Source organism: Mastomys coucha, unplaced genomic scaffold, assembly GCF_008632895.1.
Source record: "Mastomys coucha isolate ucsf_1 unplaced genomic scaffold, UCSF_Mcou_1 pScaffold17, whole genome shotgun sequence".
NCBI lineage: Eukaryota > Metazoa > Chordata > Mammalia > Rodentia > Muridae > Mastomys > Mastomys coucha.
This window is the reverse complement of record NW_022196899.1, coordinates 22,503,369-22,511,482: the sequence shown is the minus strand read 5'-3', so window position 1 is coordinate 22,511,482 and position 8,114 is coordinate 22,503,369. Positions and strand designations below refer to the sequence as shown.

Genomic DNA, 8,114 nt, shown 5'->3' with positions numbered 1-8,114 from the left:
AGAAATCCGCCTGCCTCTGCCTCCCAAGTGCTGGGATTAAAGGTGTGCGCCACCACTGCCCGGCCTGGGATGCATGTTCTTAAGGTAGACACAGGGATGAATTAGAAGGCTGGGGGATTAGGATATTAATGGGATGTTCAGCAGATTGACAAGCACCTAATGCATATTTGACTGGTACAATGAATAAAACCAAGGCGAAATGGTGATTTTTTTGCCCTTTCCAAATATAGAAATTGCGAGGCTATTAGGGTTAGTCTGAGAATAACACCAACCATGGGTCAAGACATGGTCATGTAAGACCTGATATTCTCTGCCATCATTGATCATATTTGGGAATCATAATATTTGACCTGTGACAGACTATCAATATAATTAAAATCTCACTTGTTCCAAGATGAGGAAATGAAGAACAGAAATGGAGATAAAGGGATCTGGGGAAAAACTCAGCAGAATTTTTATCCAGCATGCACAACATCTGGGTTTGATCCCCAGCAACATATAAAACTATTCATGGTAGTACATACCTATAATCCTAGCACTTGAGAGGTAGAAGCTGGAGGATTCAAAGTTCAAAGTTATTTTTGGCTATATAATGAATTTGAGGTCAGCCGGGGCTACATGAGACCATATCTCAATATTTTAAATTAATGATAAAAATAGAAGAATGATGCATTCATCCAGACCTAGGTACTGGCTGTGGCCTTGAAGTGGGTGGATCAGTAGACTGGATATTAGAGTAGGTGGAAGAACGCATCCTAGTAGCATTCAGCTCCCAGTAGCATGCTCAGGGCTCCAGCAGCACAAAGATGGGGTGGTTAGCCAGGATCACTGCCACGCAGACGTCCAGGAAGAAGGCTTCAGGAACCGCTGGTGAAGTGAGAAAGTTGATGAGGGATCTGATCTTAGGAGACCTGAGTGTTCTTAGGCAGGTTGCTGAGACACAGACTTAGGCACAAGTAAGGACAGATGCCTCGGGCCGGCCGATCTGGGCCTCCCTCAACCCGCGGGAGAAACGGGGGTCCTAGTCAGGTCGACAAGACGTAGGCGAAGAAATGACAAACAAAGCCGACACAAGGGTGTGTTAGATCTGAATATATTTGTGCAAGGTGAGATTCAGGCTTAAATACTATACAGCAAGCAGGGAAAATTACAAGAGTCACGTAGGCAGGTGGGTTACAGCAAGAGGCGCTGGACTGAGGTCACGTAGACAAGTGACCTCACATCAAGGTCAGTGGGTTTTAGTCGTCAGGTGTGAAGAGGAGTGGAGCCCTCCCTGTTGAGGCATTTTGGAATTCCTAGGCTAATTCTCTGATTCTGCTTGAGGCAATGACTAGGAGGGTCTGACCTGACACTCCTAGCTAATGTCCTTAAGTGAGGGAAGCACTTCATCACTCTCTAGTATGCAAAACATTTCTAGCTATTGTAAACTATTATTGCCCTAAGGAATGTGTCTGACCCTTGTTAGCTCTAGCAAGGCAGTTTCCTAGAGAGAAATTACAAGTTATGGGAAGCTTGGTAATAAACCAAGATAGGTTAGAAACATTGTGTTGGCCAGGAAATAATGCCCAATCTTAACCATTAACAAATCATTTCTTGGGGTACCTTTATGCCTAAATATGAGGCCGTGTTGGTGATTGGAAAGACTAATCTGGAACACGTCTGAGTTAAGGGATACCAGCGACTGTCTGAATATCCAGGAGGCACAGAACTCCTTTTGGATTCTTATTGCCTCTTATCCTTAATCAGGATTTTACCCCCGATATTTTGGACGAGTAGACGAGTGTGCGTAGCAGACAGAGGCACTCAGTGGGGACAAGGCAGTCACGCAGCTGTCAGAACTGAGTCAGAGCAGAGGTGATTTGATTTCAAGCAGTGCATCCCTTATCATTAATTTTGACTCTAGGGACTTGGACAGTAAGCTAGTTGGCAAGAACCTACCCCAGAGCAGGGAGAAGGGAAATGGAACTCCTACATGAATTAGATTACCTCGTACATAAATTCCCCTACGCCCTTCCCTCCTCCCCCCGAGGCCCCATCAGCATCCTTGTTCAGGACCCCATGTGTTCCAGGACTCAGTCAATAGTCTTAAATTATCTCCCTCCGACCATTCTTCACTGGCAGCCTTATGGACTATACGCCAAGCTCATTGGATGTGTTGGCTACAGTGGGCTGGGTCTTCTTAGATCAATTAATGTAATTAAGACAAGCTCCTATAGATGGCCCCCCAAACCACCTTGATTTAAACAATCTCTCATGGACACTCCCTTGTAATCATCCCAGCCCTTTAGGTGGGAGGGTCTTTTAATGTAATCTTCTTTCTTGAGCTTCTGACCACACTCCGTGGTCATCCATGTCATCCTTTGATCTTTGTATGATTCCATTCGGTAAGAGCAGATATTAACTCTCTTCACAGGCAGTGATCCATGACCCAGGCCAGTTTGGATAACCTGAGACAATCAAACATTTCATAATCAGACTGCCTGGAGGTGAGTCCTGGGTCTACCACTTTTCATCACTAAGCCTTCTTATTTGACTGTTTCACAGGAAGTTACTAGGTCCCACTTTAGAGCCTGTGGAAAACTTACATCTGCCTAATGCTGAGAGCAATGCCTGCCTTAGGATATGGCCATCCCATTTTCTTATTATAACTATTGTTGCTAAGGCCACATAGCAACCCGGTAGCTCAGGTGAAATGACCAGTTGTATCTGTAGAATCCTGGCCACGCGTTCTCTCTATTGCTAAACCTGTCCAAGAAATCAGGCTTTCCTCAAGCCCTCACCTATCCCAAGAAGGGCGGAATTCTCAAGACACCATCCACTGCCTAATACCCGCTAACCAACAGAAGTACTACAAACCACACATTAAATAAAATGAACAATTTTGTAATGCATTTTACTTAGTATGATCTATATAAAAATCTAGCATTTTGATATATAGTCAAAAAAATGGAAAAATGCCTGAGATTTTGTTTATACTTGCCCTTTACAATTCAAGATAAATACTTAAACATAACTCAACTTGAGACACATTTCAAGTGTCCAAAAAACACATAAGGCATGCGGTTAGCATACTGGGCAATGTAGATAGCCTGAACACTGTTGATAACTTAAGAATATGCAGAGGATATAACTGGACACTCATATTACCTCATACTGTGTCAGAGGGTTGGAAATTCAGAACAATTAGTGCAATCTTTCTGAGTCCTGTTCAGGACACTAAATCATCGCCTCACTAGGGGCTGGCGAGGCAGATCAGTTGGTGATACACTTGCCATGAGAGTCTGGCATCCTGGGTCTAGCCCCTAGAATACCTACATGCATGAATGTCTACTAGGAGAAGGCCTTCTAGAATAACTCCACAATCTTGTCTTCTGACCTCTACATGTATGCTGTGGTATGCATCCCCAACACTCACTCGCACACACACACACACACACACACCACACACACACACACCACATGCACAAATCATAAACATAAATGTAAAAGCATATATATGTATATATACCATACATAAATTGCCCGGTTGGTGGATTAGCCTTTTCCTTAACTTTACTCTGGCTTCAGTAAATATGTGCCTGTGTGCAGTGTGCGGTGGTCCTGCTCATCATCACCCTCTTTTATCTCTCTCACTCCTGCCCCTCCCTGCATCCTACCTCCATGCTTTTTCGCGTGTGTTCAGGGCATGGTAGGTAGTCCCAGTTGCCATGTGCTTGTGATTGCGATGTCCACACCATATCCAGAAGCATTCCCTTCCATCCATCCATCCTCTGGCTCTTACAGTCCTTTCTAGTCCCTCTTACAAGATGGTCCTTGACCTCTGAGGGGTGATAATGTAAGTACGTCCAGGAGCTCAATCTCAGTAACTGTTCTCAGCACTCACACCAGTTGTGAAACTGTATCAACTGTCTTCTGCGAAAAGAAGCATTTGACCCGAGCTTAGAGCAGCGCTAGTCTACAGGCTGAAACATAAACATCGAGGAGGTGGTTTGGCTACCATGTTTACCACGTCCATTAGTAAAACATTTATAGTGATTCCTTCCCTTAGGGCCTGTTCCCCCAACCCCAGCCATAGGCTTTTAAACAGGTATCAGGCCTGTGTTTCTTCTTGTGGAACAGGCCTCAGATCAGATTGAGAAGTGCTTGGTTAACCTGAAAACATTCTTGTTACTATTGCATCAGTGGGCACATCTTGTCTGGTAAGTCAGAAGTGGAGCATGTAAGGTCCACGGCTGAGAGTTTTCTCCCTCAGTGGTCTGCATAGCAACTGCACTATGAGACAGTGGTCTGCACCATGAGACACAAAACAGCCAACAGTGAGTCAGTGATTCCAGCTTGATTCCTCAGGGCCTCACATCCAAGGCCTACGTTGAATTCAGACGTAAGTTTTTAACCATCTATTTCTAGGGAGTAACCAAGAGCAATGGTGATAACATATTGTTTCAGGGGTCTGTGGGGTTGCTCTCTGGCCAACAGCTCATGAGGAAGTGTCTCATCTGGCACTGGGATTCTTCTTTATAAGTCCATGGCTTCTGGGAACAATGTTATCAACTTATATTTAGAACCTCCACTTGAACTCCTTCTCAAATGATGATTTTTAGGTAGTTTATACAGTCGTAGTTCTTATAGGTTTTATTTCTATACATCTCTAGTTTTTCTTGGCCCTTATCTTCAACCTCCATCTTCTCCCTATTCCTCCATGCCCATCTGGATTGGAACTCTTTTTCCTTAGAACCCACTCCCCACAGATAAACCAAAATGTTTTCAAGTGAGAAGATGAATATGAGAGAGAACATGTGGTGTTTGTCTGTCTGAGTCTTGAATGGAAGGAAGGAGGGAGGGACAGAGGGAGGGAGGGAGGGAGGGAGGGAGAGAGAGGGGGCATGGTAGAGGAGAAGACTTATTGTAGTTATGAAGGAGAGCAGAGGCAGAAGCAGGGACATCTGGAGAGAACAGAGTGAACTTGACCCTGAGCCAGGCCACATGAGGAAAGGAGAGTGGAGAGGAAGGGGGGGTGGAGAGGGGAGAGGAAAAAAGGGAGAGAGCCAGGAGAGTAAAAGGTAGACAACAAAAGGTCCAGGTAACAAACGGCTGGATTACATATGGAAAGGCAGCTGGAGAAAGGGGAGCACAGCCCCTGGGCAGGAGATGTAGGGTAGGCGGCAGAGTATGCCAGCCATATCCCGTAACTGGTAGGGACTGAGAGAGGCTGGGAGAACATGGTGGCCAAGTGTACTCTGATATGTTAAATAGGCACCTCAACCGTTTGTTGCCCTGGGTTTGAGATCTAACATGTCTGAGTAACCTCATTCAGTTAGTCTTTTTTTTCTTCTCAATTTAACTCAAGTATAGCTTCTAGGAAATCGTGACACAGCATCTCAGCATACACAAGTGTGCTTGTCACTTCTATATATGCCCCCACTTCAGTGCCTGATTCACCTGCCCCAGCTATAAATCCCCCTCTGATATCAGATTACATCATCTTCTCTTTCTATGGCAAACAGGGGAACTATCATCCCTGAGTCTGCTGGTGGTGGCCCCTGGTCACCTGAAGGAACATCCACTCCTCAGCCTTCCTGGGACTGCGAAGCAGGAAGGAAGCTGAGGACAATTAGGGACCAATTAGGGACCTGATTGAGATCTGACAGCCACCTGTCACTGCTGATGGCATACAAGCTGGCAGGCCCTGAGTGCCATCCTTAACATGGCCCTCAAGGGGCAGCATTGCATGCTCCCAGCAATCTTAAGAGGTCAGCATCCTGGATGAAGGTAATGAATTCACACCAGGCTTCCGGTGAGTCAGCCACTGCCCCAAATACCTCACTCAACTGCGGTCATCCTCGAAGCAGCCATCTGAAGCTGTTAGCCTTATTGTTCCCGTTTAGCAAATGAAGAAACCGAGACAGAGAGAGTGGCGTGCCTCCTGTGAGGTCATACTGAGTGAGTCACCACCACAGTGAGCTCTTTGAATTTCACTTGGCTCACGGTGTTTAAGTTCACTGGAGATGGTGGCTCTGTTCTTCTGTTCTCTACTCTGGCCTCATCCAGAAGCTGAGGAGAGGAGCCTCAGGAGAAATAGTTGCCTAGTTACTAGGAAACTCCCATTCCTCATTGTTGCTGGTATTCAACCTTGAGTAGGCCAGAGTGCGGACATCCTTGCCCCTGCACATAAGGTCATCACAAAGTTGACATTGTGCCTTGTCGTCTACTTAACTATTAGGCAGATGTGGTCAGATGCTTGGGGCAATGTGGGCTCAAGGCAGGTGAGCTCATGACCATGAGTCCAATGAACTTCATTTTCCTGTACTCTGCCTGACACGGATTGGGTCAGATAATCAAAGGGAAGAAAGGAGCAGCAAGGCACCCAGCCCATGAGTCTGACAAACTGAAATCGGTGGGTACAAAGGCTGAGAGATGGGGTGCATAAAGGCCTATGGTGCCAGGATTTCTGTGTTGTGTTTTAGCCTCTGTAGTAGGTCACAGGGAAGAGAACCTGAGGCCATTGCCCATTATCTTCCTTCTCTCTTTTTTTACACTGTAACCTTCCTGGTCTACATTATAAACTCCCAGGTCTGTACTGTAACCTTCCTGGTCTACACTATAAACTCCCAGGTCTGTACTGTAACCTCCATGGTCTACACTGTAACCTCTCTGGTTTATACTGTAACCACCTAGTCTATACTGTAACCTCCCTTGTCTACACTGTAACCTTCATGGTGTACACTGTTAACTTCCTAGTCTACATTATAACCTTCCTGGTCTACACTGTAACCTCCCTGGTCTACACTGTAACCTCCCTAGTCTACACTGTAACCTCCCTGGTCTACACTGTAACCTCCCAGGTCTGTACTGCAGCCTCCATGGTCTACACTGTAACCTTCTTGGTCTACACTGTAACATTCCTGGTCTACACTCTATGTTTGCTGCTCTGTCCTCTAACATTTCATCTTCTGTTACTATGTCTGGGAACTCCTTGCTCTTGTGCATCTGAATACTGAGAGTAGAAACAACAAAGCATTCTTGAATGGTAGAAAGTATCAAAATGCCTTAAATGGTCTGTGGAAGCATAAGGGCCCTTGCTGTTAGGAGCTCAAAGCTCTGTTGTCTTGATTCTCTCATCTGCTGATTCAGAACCAAGCCCCTAAAATGAAATGGTTCTTAACTGCACTGGGTCTAGCTAGGTTCTTGTATTCTGTATCCCACTCCTGATGAGGAGAAAAAAAAACCCAAGCAGAGGAGGCCTGGAATGTCATGAAGAGGAGCTGGAGATCTGGGTGTGTTGTAGTGGCTCATGACCTGCTAAACCCATGTCATGTGTAGCTTTTCCCTAAGTCTAACACCTTTGATTCTCCTTTGAGGATGATTCTATAATACTGCAGGAAAATGTGTGACAGAGTCTCTTATATTCTCACATGTGCTTTCATGGCTATGCATAAACACATGTATTCTCTCTCTCACACACATACACTACACATATACATACTATATACATATATGCACTCACATACATACTACATTCTACACACATATACACACACACTCTCACATACACCACACACACTACATACAAACACACACTATACACAAACACACACTATATACACTACACACTATACACATACACTACACACTATACACAAAGCACACTCATGTACACATACACACACTACACAACACACACAACGAACTATACACATACACAATAAATACTACACACATACACAACACACACATTAGATTCCATACACTCACCACATACACTACACACACACTACATACACTACACATACAGCATACATACTACACACTCACACCACAAACATATACACTACACACACACTACATACACTACACATACAGCATACATACTACACACCACAAACATATACACTATACATATGCACCATGTATTACATATCACACACACAGTACATACCATATACACACTATATAGCAGACACTACACACACATACCATATGTACACCAGACACACACACCACACACTACACATCACACACATACTACATACCACACACACACACACACACACACACACACACCACACCACACCACACACTCACTACACACCACATACACATACACACTATACACA

The 8,114-nt window shown here is 44.9% G+C and overlaps 1 long non-coding RNA gene across 1 annotated transcript; it reads right to left on the bottom strand.

Moving 5' to 3' along the window:
• Positions 1-2,261: 2,261 nt before the first annotated feature.
• Positions 2,262-3,721, bottom strand: LOC116094772. The gene is made up of 2 exons (XR_004120309.1): positions 3,657-3,721; positions 2,262-2,447 (listed from the first exon to the last, which is right to left on the bottom strand). It is a non-coding gene; the product is annotated as an uncharacterized LOC116094772 (long non-coding RNA).
• Between the last annotated feature and the right edge of the window lie 4,393 nt (positions 3,722-8,114).